Below are 14357 nucleotides of genomic sequence, written 5' to 3'. Positions count from 1 at the left end.
TGCAGACTTCTTCCAACAGGAGAATCCTCTTTTTCACCATCTTCTAGGTTGGCAGGGGCTCCTGTCCGTGCTGGAGCTTTCTGTGACTTCGGGACTTGGTCTCCTCTATTTACAGGTCTTCAGGTCCAGGAATCCACCATTTGTTGTTTGCAGTCTTGCCTGGTTCTTGCAATAACTCTAATCACGACTTGTATTGTGTGCTGAGGATACTTGCAGTACTTTACTCCTACTTTCCTGGTCTCTGTGGTGGGGTATGTTACTCACCTTTGTGGTTTTCTTACACTCCCAGTGCCCCTCGACACACTGCACTTGCCTAGGGGTGAATTAGTGATTCACATTCCACTTTCTTAGTATATGGTTTGTGTTGCCCCTAGGCCTGTTTCTTTTATTTTCTACTGTTTGCACTATTCTATGACTATTTACTTACCTGATTTTGGTCTCTAGTGTATATATTGTGTATAATGTTTACTTCCATAAGAGGTATTGCCTCTAAGATATTTTTGACCTTGTGTCACTAAAATAAAGTACCTTTATTTTTGTTAACAATGAATATTGTATTTTCTTGTGTATAGGAACTGTGTAACTATAGTAGTATTGCAGAAGCTTTGCATGTCTCCTAGTTCAGCCTAAGCTGCTCTGCTATTGCTGCTAGAACACTACTACATTTCACTAATAATAGATAACTGGACCTAGTATAAGGTGTAAGTACCTAAGGTACCCACTACAACGCAGGCCAGTTTCTACAGAAGGGCAGAAAGCCTACTAGATGCTAGGGAATGTTTATAAAAATACTAAATAGTGGGGTGGTTGCTACCAACCAGTATGGGCATGGTTGTGACCCCACCCCAACTGAAGGGGGTAACAGTCTTTCAGCTCTCCTCCACACACACTAAAAGATCCTTTCCCAATGGCAAGTAAGAGGACATTTGCTTATTTTGGGTTTTGATTGTACATTTGGGCCATGAGAACTTGGCTAAGTCTCAAAATGATCCCACTTGGAATGGTGATGGCTGCATTTTTTGGACTTTGGGAAGCTGCCATCTAGAAAAATCTACGAGAACTAGACAGAGCTGAAAACTAAACATCTGGGTGAGTCCGTAGTGGTGTGCTTCACATGTATCCTGCACCATATTCTTACCCACAGTGCCCTGCAAACCTGCAACTTTGCTTGAAATCACACATTTTCCCATATTTTTGTGATGGAACCTTCTGGAATCTGCAGGAATCCACACAATTCCTACCACCCACCAGTGTCAGATCTTTACTGATAAAAATTCTGCCCTACTTGTCAGCCTAAAAACTGCCCTTTTGGACCTGTTTCGTTTCTCCCTCATTTTTGACATCTTTTTGACTCTTCCCAGGTCTGGGCACTTGGCCCACCTACCCCAGTGAGGTATCATTTTTATCGGGAAACTGAGGGGAACGTTAGCGGTGGGAAATTTGTGCCAGTGCGGTGATCCCACACAGATCTGTGGGGAAAATATGATTTTTTTAGCTAAATTTGAGGTTTGCTGACGATTCTGGGTAAGAAAACATTGGGGGATCCATGCAGGTCACACCTTCCTGGACTCCCTCAAGTGTCTAGTTTTCAAAAATGTCTGGATTTGGTAGGTCTCCCTAGATGGCTGCCAAGCCCAGGACCAAAAACGCAGGTGCCCTCCTGCAAAAACAGGGGCATTTCTTGTTGCAAGTACTACGCCTACCCACACAAGTGAGGTACCATTTTTATCGGGAGACTTGGGGGACTTCTGAGTGGAAGGACATTTGTGGCTCCTCTCAGATTCCAGAACTTTCCATCAAAGAAATATAAGACAAAATAGTTTTTTTGCCAGATTTTGAGGTTTGCAAAGGATTCTGGGTAACAGAACCTTGTAAAAGCCCCACAAGTCACCCCATTCTAGATTACCCAGGTGTCAAATTTTCCAAAATGCACAGGTTTGCTAGGTTTCCCTAGGTGCCGGCTGAGCTAGAGGCCAAAATCCACAGCAAGGCAATTTCCACAAAACACGTCAGATTTCAATTTAAAAGTGTGATCTGTCTATGTTGCACTTCCAGTCGCAGGCACAAGGCGTACCCACACAAGTGAGGTACCATTTTTATCTGGAGGCTTGGGGAAATACAGAATATAAGAACAAGTGTTATTGCCCCTTGTCTTTCTCAACCTTTTTTCCTTCCAAATGTAAGACAGTGTGTAAAAAAGAAGTCAATTTGAGAAATGCCCTGTAATTCCCATGCTAGTATGGGGAGCCCTGAATTCAGAGATGTGCAAATAACCACTGGTTCTCAACACCTTATCTTGTGCACATTTTGGAAATACAAAGGTTTCCTTGATACCTATTTTTCACTCTTGAAATTTTACCAAATTAAATGATGTATACCCAGTACACAATGAAAACCCATTGCAAGGTGCATTTTATTTATTGGCTCTGGGCATCTAGGGTTCTTGATGATCCTACAAACCCTATATATCCCCGCAACCAAAAAAGTCCAGGAGATGTAATGATATACTGCTTTAAAAAATCTGCCATGGCTGGAAACAGTTATAGAAGAAAACTGTGACAGAAATGGCTCTTTTTTCACCTCAATTTCAGTATTATTTTTATTTTACCTGTTACTTTCTGCAGAAAACCTTGAAGGATCTACACCAATGACCCCTTGGTGAATTCAGAATTTTGTCTACTTTTCAGAAATGCTTAGCTGTCCAGGATCCATCATTGGTTTCACACCCATTTCTGTCACTAATTAAAAGAGGCTGAAAGCACAAAAAATAGTAAAAATGTGGTATGTCCCAGTAAAATGCCAAAACTGTGGTGTAAGATTAATTTTCTGATTCAAGTCTGCCTATTCCTGAAAGCTGGTAAGATGGTCATTTTAACACCATAAACCCTTTGTTCATGACATTTTCAGGGAAAGAAACCACATGTTTTTTTCTGCATCACTTTTTTCCCATTTTTCTGAAAAAACTAAATTTTCGCTGTATTTTGGCTAATTTCTTGGTGTCCTCCAGGGGAATCCGCAAACTTTGGGTCCCAAGGATGTTGGAAAAAAAGGATGTGAATTAGACATGGATGGCTTATGTGGACAAAAGGTTATGAGGGCCTAAACACAAACTACCCCAAATAGTAAAAAGAAAAGGCTTGGCACCTGGGGGGGAAAGGGCCTGGTAGCAAAAAGGTTAAGATACAAATCTACTTTATTTTTCTAAATTGATGTTGGATTTCTTTCGAGTTCTGTCAATCACTTATCGTCCAGGTTTAGTGTTGTGAAATGCTTTACACTTGTTCCTCTAAGTCGCCTCAGTGCTCCTTGCCACTCTACCAGAAGTGAACTAAGGTTTACTGGTGTGAACAGATGTCCACTTCTGGGTAATGTGTTAGTATTACTTGGTAGAACTCTCCTAGTCATACCACATAATACTGCAACCTTGCTACATTGGTGTTTCAGCAGTGCAGATCTTGAACAAGTGTTTGATTTCACCACTCAGACATAAGTATATTTTTGGGTACACAAGAATTCCTCAATTGTCCTTAGACTCAAAAAGCATTTTTCCCATTTTCTTTTTTTTAATCGAGGGAAATTGAAATTGCTAAGGCCCTGTTTTACATATCCATTTCAATATGTTACAAACAGTTCTAAAAGTATTCAAAAGTATCTAGGTAGTTAGGTAAAAGAATTCTAAAAAGTTTGTGAAAAAACCCCAACTTCACAAACAGTGCACAATGAATAATATCCAGAGCCTCAATCAGCCTATTCCTTCCATCCTCAAACTCACTGATCTTAGGGCCTTGTGCAAGATTAGAGGCATTAGCTCCCAAGCTACTGCTAAAGGAGAGGACCTCATTTGAGGAAAACAAGCATAGGAGAGGCTTTATTCTCAGAAGGAGAACCTGTAGATGGAGGATGAAGCTCTGTCCCCATAAAGTGAAGGAGAAGGAGGTGAGAAACATGATTCTCCACCCTTCCCCAGATCCCCTTCACCAGTGGATAGTGACAGGAGTCACTCTAGTAGCCCCCCACTGGTTGGATGGGTAGAACTCTTGAATACAAGCTTCAGAAGATCTCACTGGAGGAGAGGAAGCTTGAACTTAAAGAGAGGAAATAAAAGCTCTGGAGGAGATAAGGGTTTGCCTGGCAACAGAATAAATAGGGGAAGTGAGGGTTGTTTGACCCTATTGTCCCTAAAGGGATTGTCCTCATGTGTAGTGCAGGACAGGACATTGATAATTGGTTTGCAGACATTGCGAGGTCATGCAGAGTGAGGAAGTTAGCAGCCAGCACTGAGTTTCTCTATTTGGGAATTATTCCCACTTTAGGGGCAGAGATAGACTTCTGTCCCTTCCTGAGGAAGTGGCTGTGTCCTACACCCACATGAAAAAGACCCTGATAGAAGGGTGGGACATGATTTGACGGTCAGCAGGCAGGGCATAGGAGAGGTGACCCGGTCTGTTCCCAAGGGATGGGTAGTGCTGGGATGTCCAGTATAACCGTAGAGGAACACACCTCAGATGAGGAGGTCCTTATAGCATCTAATTGGGAAAAGGGTCCAGGTGGTGATTTGGAGATCCCTGAGGGTAGTAGTAGGCACTTCCACTCCATCCAGGTGAATAGGATCCATGTCATTCATCTAAGAGATACATTTGTCAGTCATACCATAGTGGTTGACAGGTTGGTGATCCAGAGCAGTTTGTAGAAGGAGAAATCACACAGTTAAGGGTGATCCCTGGGGAGTCCATGGAGAGACTTGTAGCAATAGTGCCCGTAGAGAGGGAGGGTACCCTTAGATGGCACATGGTGTTGTTCAGTTCTAACCTCCCCCTAGATTGCCTCTGGTTAATGACCTACCAGAGGTTGGTCAGAGCCTAAGTGTAGTGGTTGTCCAGAGTACCCTAACCCAAAATTTCCTGGGGATCCAGTCCCTGTAGTTAGAAGACAGGGTCCCAAAAGAAAGGGAAGTTAAAAAGGAAAGGAAAACCACTATTAACTGGAGATCCAGTGAGCCGATGGTCTTGTAGCCCAGTAAGGGAAGAACCCAAAATTGGCCCTGGTGAGGTTTCACCTTTTCCAAAAGAGGACCTGAACAGCCAGGCATCTGTCAAGCCAGAGGATGTCCCCCCTGTTCTGACCTAAGAACTTCTTCTAAAAAAAAACATGTCGACCCCACTCAATTCTGAAATGATGGCCAATTATGTCACTTACCTTATCAGCCAAGTCAGAGAGCTATGACCTGCATCCCAATCAAGCTTTAGATTATCTGACAGTAGAGAATCTGCTCAGCTGTCCATGGTAGATGGCATTACATTAATCCTAGGTAACGGTAACTCGAGCACACTGATATTAATAGTCTGCTATGCATTTGATATGGTGTCACACACCTTTCACTTATCTACTCATTTAGCTAAATTGGCCAATCCAAGAATGTGCTCATACTGTAGTGAATCCTAGTTTGTTTTAACAAGAGATAGCTTCGCCTCTGGCTTGCAGACTTGTGCCCCCGTCACCTAGTGACTTTTAACCTACTTAGGTTGCTCTTTCTTAGCCCATTTAATTATTTAATTCTATGATGGCTGCCTTGTTTATAGTTAGGCCACTTGTTATACTTTGCATTATCAGTGCCACCGCGCTAAGGCGTCAAGATCAAGCAACAAAGACCAACAAACAGTAGGTGTTCAAACTTCGGGATTTTCCCTCTCTATACTTTCGAGGGATTGTTTATATTAATTGCTGTCCCAAGCCTGTCTGTTATCTATTGTTTGGGAACACACCTACGTCAGGGGTCCTGGTAGATCTGTATAAATACATCGCACTTTAGACAGATAATCGGAGAGATTCCGACGAGAGGGCATCGCCACCATCGCTGATACCGATGCTGCAGCCGTCTTGACGCTGACCCAGTCTTCGTGTCCCTGTGGAGCCTGAAATAGTGCCTCATTCCAAGGTAACAAGGGTTGGGGGCTCCTCTCATGGACATGGCATTGGCAGATTAGGTTTAGCAAACCCAACTATCCTTTAGGTAGGAGGTTAGGCCTCTCAAATTAGGGTATTAGGGCATATTACATCACATATGTCTTTTCTATGCATTGCAAGATGGTGGGGGTCTTTGTAATAATGACTCTCATCTTCACAATTTTGTTTCTTGCATTATTTCATGATCCTGATCATTGCAGCCCATGCAACTTATCGCACTTTGCAGTTGTGTTAAATAAAAGCTATTGAAACTCCACTGCATCTTTGTCATTGCCTGTGTTTGTATGAGACATGATATATCTGTGAAAAAGGGGTCATCTCTATTTAACCACGACACTCCCTGAGATGTCTTATTCCCGAGTCCATGAGTACAGGCTGCCACAAATCACCTTTTACTATTGTGTGTCTGGTGAGGTGCTGCTAGTGAGACGGTAAGGTTGGAACAACAGTTGTGACTTGTTGTAGGATAGACATAGTCGCCTACAAGCAAAAGTACTGTCATGCTTTAACCAGCAGTCTTGCCTAAGGTAAGAGTCCAAACTACGACAATACTTTTTTGTTCTTCCCTTACAAATAGTTCTTAGTCCATAAATTTGCATCCTTTTAGGTCAGCACTGTTCACTTTTATTGGTGGCGTCCTTCAATTCTCCTCTTTCAGCGTGACACTATTTAATATTTCCATTACCTCATTAGTTGCTCTAGTCTAGCCATTTTGGGGCATGTTTATACTTTTTGGTGCAAAACTGCACTTGCACAGATTTGCATTAAAATGTTTTTCACCGGCTTGCACCATTCTTGAGCGCCAGCCAGGCACCATATTTACGGAATGGTGCAAGCTGGCGCAAAGGGAAGGCTGGAGTGAAAAAAAAAAATGACGTTAGCCGAGTGGGGGTGGCAGTATGGGAGAAGGGGGTTTTGCACCAAAAAATGATGTTAGGCAGGTTAGAGTAAAACAAATTACTCTAACCAGCCTAGCATCATTTTCTGACACAAAACTATCCAAACCACATGATGCCTGTATTAGAAAAGACAGGAGTCATGCCTATCACCCCAGTGGCCAGCACAGGGGACCAGGGTCACCTGGGTATGGCCATTGCACCCAGTGCCATGTAGGGGGGCCCATTTCAGGGCCCCCAATGGCACTTTAAAAAAAAAAGCTTATCTGAACTTACCTTTACTTACCTGGGATGGGGTTTGCTGTCCCTCTGGTGTAGGTGGAGGTGTCCCTGGGGCCTGAGGAGGGCACCTATGGGCTTATTTCATGGTGTTCCACCATGGAAATAGGCCCACAGGTCCCCTAATGCCTGCCATGACCCAGGTGTTAAATAATGGCGCACCAAAGTATAAATATGGAGTTTGTTTTGCACCGAATTTGCATTAAAAAAATGATGCAAATTTGTCACAAAACAAATATAAATATACCCCTTAGTTTCAACTTAGAGTTACACATGAATGATATGCAAATACTGCTGATCACTTCTCAGGAAAAATATCTTTCAGCAGTGGATGACTACAGCAGCCAACTGGATGAATCAAAGCTGTCTAAAACCTAACAGTAGAGACCTTACTATTTACTAAGAAATCAAGCCTCCTTATGGTTGTCACATGGGTGACCAGTAGCATTGGGTATCCCCCGCACCTCTGTAAATACACTGAGGAATTTAAGAATCTTCTTTAACAAACAACGGGCCTGATTTAGATCTTGGTGGAGGGATTACTCCATCACAAACCTGGCGGATATTCCACCTGCTGTATTATGATCTCCACAGGCTATTATGGAATTGTAATATGGTGGACCGGGTAGCTGTCACATTTGTGATGGAGTAATCTCCTCCCCCCGGATCGAAATCAGGCCCAAAATATTGTTTGTCACTCAAGTCCATTAAGTAGGAGAAATATGTTTTTCATTCACACAGTTTCTCCACTCCTTTCTCCACTCCCAGTTACTGCACATAACAGAACAATTCAAACTCTTATAGCATCCAGACTAAATAATTTAAATTCTCTGTATCTGGGTATAATGTTTTAAATTGGTTCAAAACTCAGCTGTCCTCCTCATTCTTAATGTACCCAAAACAGAATCTATGAAATCCATTCTGATGTCTTTGCATGGGCTCCCAGTGAGGAATTGGACTACATTGAAAGTATTATGGCCCACATTACAACCCTGGCGGTTGGAGAGAAAGTGGTGGTAATACAGCTAACAGGCTAGTGGTACATAACGCTAAATTATGACAATGGCGGAAAGAGCTCAGACAGACAGCCACTTTATCACACCGACCGCCAGGGCTGAAACAACAGGCACCACATCGGTAGCCGCCTACAGCCAGGTGGAAGTCAATGTTCCGCCCACCATATTAAGACACGTAGGCCCTCATTACAACCCTGGCGGTCGGTGTTAAAGCGGCGGTAACACCACCAACAGGACGGCGGTAAGAAAAATGGAATCATGACCACGGCGCAAACCACCAACACATACAGCCACTTTAACACTCTGACCACCAATGGCGGTAGCAACAAACACCCTGGCGGTAACCACCAAAAGACAGGTGGAAGACAAGGTTCCGCCCACTGTATTACAAGAGGCCTATGCGCCACCTTTCCAGGGCGGTACTGACGCCATCAAAAGCACAGCAGAAACAGTATTCTGAGGGGAAACTACTCACCTCTCGACATTCACGGAAGAACCACAACGTCATGGCGCCTGAGCTGCAGGGCTTTCCTATGCTGGTGTATCTGCTCATACACCAGGAGCACTAACTCTGGCGACGACAACCACGGTGAGTACTGCACCTAGCACACAAGGGAGGGATGGAGAAAAAAGCGAGTGACACACACACCTAACACACAACACCCCCACCCCCACCCTCACCCACAACACAACACCATATACACAAACACATGCAACAACATTACATATACAGCCCGTAACCCTCTGGAATAACGCAAGGACAAAAGGAAGGAAGTCAAATGAGTGTAATATTAGAAATAGTTAGAAATACGTGCAGAAATCAAAAACAGTATTTACGATGTATACAATATACACAAAAGGTGGGACAGTGTCCAATCAAAATGTCTGTGGCCCACTGGGCCAATACACATAGGCCAACCCCACACTTTACTCCTGCCTCAATACGGAGAGAACACTGCAGGGGCATCAGGTCGAAAACACACAGGCACCTCAGGGGGACGGGGAATGGGGGGGCATCCCAGCTAGAAGATGGGACAATGCCACTGCACCTGGAGGGGGCTCCATGCCCACTGCTTGGTCCTGGAGAGTGCAAAACCACAGTCTCTCAAGTGGGTGGTTTTCCCACTGCTGGTCCTGGGGAGTGCAAAGCCACAGTCTCTCAAGTGGGTGGTTTGCCCACTGCTTGGTCCTGGGGAGTACAAGGCCACAGTCTCTGAAGTGGGTAGTTTGCCCACTGCTTGGTCCTGGGGAGTGCAAAGCCACAGTCTATCAAGTGGGTAGTTTGCCCACTGCTTGGTCCTGGGGAGTGCAAGGCCACAGTCTCAATAATGGATGGCTTCTCCACTGGTTCTGGAGGGGGCATTGGGCCCAGTGTGCTTCATCATGCCAAGAATAGGATGAGTGGATACCTTCTTCCTTTGGTTCTGGAGGGGGATTTGTGCCCAGTGATGCAGCACATGGGGAGTGCAAGGTCACAGTCACACACCTGGGTGTCAGACCAACACAATTTTCTATGGACAGGGTACATGACACACCACGGAGGCAGGACTGCAGTCCATCGGCCCGGGGGGATGGCTGTATAGTGGTTGCAGTGCCAGTGCAGGTGTTGGTGCTGCCAGTGGTGGGGGAGGCTCCAGCCCTTCCCCTGCAGCCTCGGGCAGCTGCCCACTAGGGCTGCTGCTACTGGCAGTGGTGCTGCTTGAGGCGGTCCAGGTGGTGGTGCTTGCTGCGGTGCTGGCTGCTGTGCAGGTGGCGGTGCTGCCAGTGGTGGGGGGAGGCTCCAGCCCTTCCCCTGCAGCCTTGGATGGCCGCCCACTGGGGCTGCTGCTGCTGGCAGTGGTGCTGCTTGTGGCGGTCCAGGTGGCAGTGCTTGTGGCAGTGTAGGTGGTGGTGCTAGCCGTGGTGCAGGTGGTGGTGCTGCCAGTGGTGGGGGGAAGCTCCAGCCCTTCCCCTGCAGCCTCAGATGGCCAAAATGCCCTGGCTGGTGTTCTGTGCCCCTTCCTGCCCTTGGCAGATGGTGGTGCCTCCTTGCTTCTGCCAGCTGGAGTCTTTTCCTTGGCCTTGCTGGCTGGTTGTGCCTCCTTCACCTTGCTGGATGCTGTCCCCTTTTTGCCCTTTCCTGGTGGCGGAACCTTTTTGGCCTTGGCAGGTGTTGGTGGCACACTGGCTTGGCTGACGGGTCCCTCCTTAGAGCCTTTCAGAACTGCATAAACCACACCGGACATGGACTTTGTGGCTGAGGTGCTGGGCTGGGTTCTGGCCACCCTGGCCCGAGTTGAAGGATGGGGAGGAGAGGTAGGGAAGAGGTCAATGTTGGCTAGGAAAAGCTTCTTAGGGACATTGGGGTGGGAAGAGGGTGAAGGTTTGGTAGTGGAGGAAGAGGGAGTGGTTTTAGGGGGTGTCAGTCTGCTGTGTTTGGGTGCAGGTGCATGAGCTGGATGCTGCTGTGAGGTGCATGGCTTTTGTGTGGGTGTGTGCTTGCGTTTGTGGACTTTGGGAGGGGGGTCACAGACACAGTGGGAGAGGACACAGGAGACGTGTCCATGGATGTGGGCATGGTGACTGACAGTAAGGTGTGTGTTCTGATAGGTATGCTAGTGATGGAGGTAGTGGATGAGGATGTAGTTCATGCAGGTGTGAGTGGAGACGCTACTGGGAGTGGGTGGACGAGGAGGAGGAGGGGGACATAGTGGATGCAGTGGATGTTGGTGTGTGTGCATGGGGATGGTGCTTGTGTGTGTGCCTGTGAGATGAAGTGTGGTGCTTCTGTTTGCCTGAGCCACTTCTGTGTGTTGATTTGGGTGAATGCTGGTCTGAAGGTATGCTTGCGATAGGTTGGGGTTGAGAGGATTGGGACTGGGTAGAGGAAGTTGGAGGGGGAGGCAGGGGACAGGGACAATGGCTGCCATCAGAGAGGAGGCCAGAGCCCAAAATGCTCTCTGTTGGGCCGCCACACCAGAGTGAATGCCCTCCAGGTATGCATTTATTTGTTGCAAATGCCTCTCGACACCCTGGAAGGCATTCAGTATGGTTGACTGCCCAACAGTGAGGGATCTCAAGAGGTCAATAACTGAGGGCAGCAGGGCTGACTGAGGCAGGGCCTGAGGTGCCTGGGGCGAAGGAGATGCCCACCCTCCTGGGTGAGCGGGCACGGGAAACATGCTGAGGGGCTGCTGGGAGGGTGGTGCTGGTACGGGGAGTGGCGGCTGTACCTGTTGTTGGGGTGGGCAGAGAGGTGTCCGCCACCGCCAGGGAGCTTCCATCGGAGGAGGAGTCGCTGTCTGTAGTGTCCCCTCCTGTCTCCCTCATGGTGCTCCCCTCACCCTCCGTCCCACTGGTGCCCTCACCGTCGGTGGATTCGGCCTCCAGGCCCATGTGGGATGTAGCTCCCTCCGTCGCCGGTGCCTCTGCTCCTCCACCAGATGATGCTAATGCACACAAGGACAGGGTGACAAAACAAGAAGGGGTGGAGAGAAAGAGGATACACTTGGTCAATGCCAGCAACAACACTACCGTTGGCATGCACAACACACAGGGATCAGCCCTATGCACTAGGCCATGCACTACCAGTTACAAAGCTAGTCACCAGCCCATGGGTTACATTGCCCAACACCATTAGCTGCACACCTGAAACCAACAGGACCCTGCCCAGTAGAAGATGTCCACTAACACCATTGGGGTTGGAGTGCTTCAGAGCCTGCCCATCAAGGGACCTAACCATGCCAGTTCACCCTGGCCTAGGGGCACCCACAGCCCACATCCCCCACCCAGGCAGAACCTTAACGCGTGCAAGGTAAGGAATCTGAATCTGTGCTCACCCCCTTGTCCTCCCACTGTTTGTGGCAGTGGGTGTTCTGCCTGACAAAGACCCCCAGGGTCCGCACCTCCTTGGGAATGCCAAATACCCTTTTTCTGATGGGCGCTGACCTGCAGGAAAATATGTATAGTAAAAAGGGATTAATCATACTGTCCGGACTGTTACACTCATGGTCCACAATATCCCTCCCATACCCTTACACACAGCCATTGACCAGCAGACATGCAGCACTCTGCCCAGAACCCATCAGCACCCCCCGACACGAGGCTTACACACACAGCAATCCATACATTCATGGCCCATGCATCATGCTCACAGTGTACTCACCTGTTTGTCTGGAGGACCATAGAGTAAAGTATACCGGGGTAGGACCCCATCCACCAGTCTCTCCAACTCCTCCGAAGTGAAGGCGGGGCCCTTTCCCCAGACACTCGGGCCATTGTCACTTCCAGACACTGGTCACAGCAGCACTTGCAATGTAGGCCCTCTCCTGTTGAAGGTCAGGTAGCAAGTGAGTGAACAGATAGAAAATGGCTGTCACGTCCACGGCGGTGCGTAACATCACGGCAGGCGTATATCGCCATTGGCTCCTGGAACCCATAGGGCCCAATGATAACCAATGCGGAGTTGCACGGTGGTCATCGACCACTGACCGCAACGGCACACAACGCCAGTGGAATTACCTCATTTCCAGTTGTCTCTCCTCACAGGTCAGGCAGCCGCCATTCCAGGGGGCCACAGGCCATGGCACCTAACTGTGTCACAGCAGACATTGGCACATCAACTGACTTTCGTAGTCACATAGTGTTTCTGTAAAGGAAGAAATGCATTTTTAATATGACATATGTGTGAATATCGCCCTCTGCTCACCGTTTTCCACCCTAGGGTTCAACCGCTGCAGATGAATAGGAGATGGAGATATCCCCCGTGTACAGACCCATGGTGGACCTGGCGACAATGGAGGATAGGCACATTATCCTTACCTACAGACTTGATAGGGCCACAGTCCAAAAACTGTGTGCCCAATTGGGGCCAGACCTGATTTCAGCTAACTGCCAGCCCACAGGTATCCCCCTTGTAGTGCAGGTCCTGTCAGTGCTCCATTTCCTGGCAAGTGATTCCTTCCAAGCAACAGTGGCCATGGCGTCAGGGATGTCTCAGCCACTGTTCTCCAATGTGTTGAACAGAGTGTTGTCTGCCCTGCTGAAACTCATGTGCAGCTACATCATATTCCCCCAGGTGCTAGCATATCTGTCTGTAATCTCGAAGAGTGCGTGTATGTTCAACCGTCCAGAATTTACTTGAGAAATCGGGATGTATTAAGTCATAGAAAGGTTTTATGCATGTTGCATAATCAGGAATGTATGTTCTGCCAAAATTTTGAAAGCCTAACAACGATTGAAGTTTTTTAATCGTATTTGGTGGTTGCAATTGTGCACATTTTTCTAAAAATTGTGGCGCTATGCTCTTCCCTTCATTCGACAGCTCATATCCCAGAAACAGGACGCTGAGGAAGGACATTTTTGACTTTTTAAAGTTAAATTTGTAGCCGAGTTCGGCAAACCCTACAACAATGCGGGCTACCCGTCTTAAATGTTGGAGTAACTCGTCATCCATGAGATATAAATCATCCTCATGTGACAATGCTTCAGGGTCCATCTCATGTAAAATAGCAGTCACACGAGCCGCAAACAGTTCTGGGCTGTTCTTATACCCCTGGGGCAAACAACAGAATTTTTATTGGGAGCCAAGTGCGCTAAAGCTTGTTAAATCCCTACTTTCAGGTGCTATGTTCTGGCAGAAGAACCCATTCGAGATATCTAAAGCTGTTTTGTATTTTTTTCCGCACTATGTTGCTCATTAGTGCAGTGCTATGTGAGTTTTGTATAGCATATGTACGTGTATGGCTGTTTAAATGTCTGTAGTCTAAGACTATTCTGTATGAATGGTCCGGCTTAGCTACAGGGAATAAGGGGTTATTCATTGGTGAGACACAGGGTTCAATCACACCCTGGTATTCTAATCGTGTGAGTATCTCTCTCACCGGTGCCCTTGCTTCATGTTTTATGGGATTCTGCGGTTGTGGCTGAGGTTCACTTTTAATGGGAATGACATGGTATGGAGAGTCCCTATCCCACCCTACGTGATTTCTATATAACGCAGGTGCTTGTGCTAGAGCCCATTCTATAGAATAGGACTCAGCGAGTTCCTCTGGAACAAGGGGCGAGAAGGAAGGTTTAATAACCTCTTCTCCATATGGGCAGGTGCGGACAAAATCAGGCGGCCAATCTTGTTCGGCAAACAAGACGTCATATACTTTGACTACACGGTCCCAAAAGATTGCGTGTATCGTGCGTTCAATGTCTCCTTCCAGTTGTAGTGTTA

This window comes from Pleurodeles waltl, chromosome 8 (assembly GCF_031143425.1).
Source record: "Pleurodeles waltl isolate 20211129_DDA chromosome 8, aPleWal1.hap1.20221129, whole genome shotgun sequence".
Lineage (NCBI taxonomy): Eukaryota > Metazoa > Chordata > Amphibia > Caudata > Salamandridae > Pleurodeles > Pleurodeles waltl.
This window is presented reverse-complemented; position numbering follows the sequence as displayed.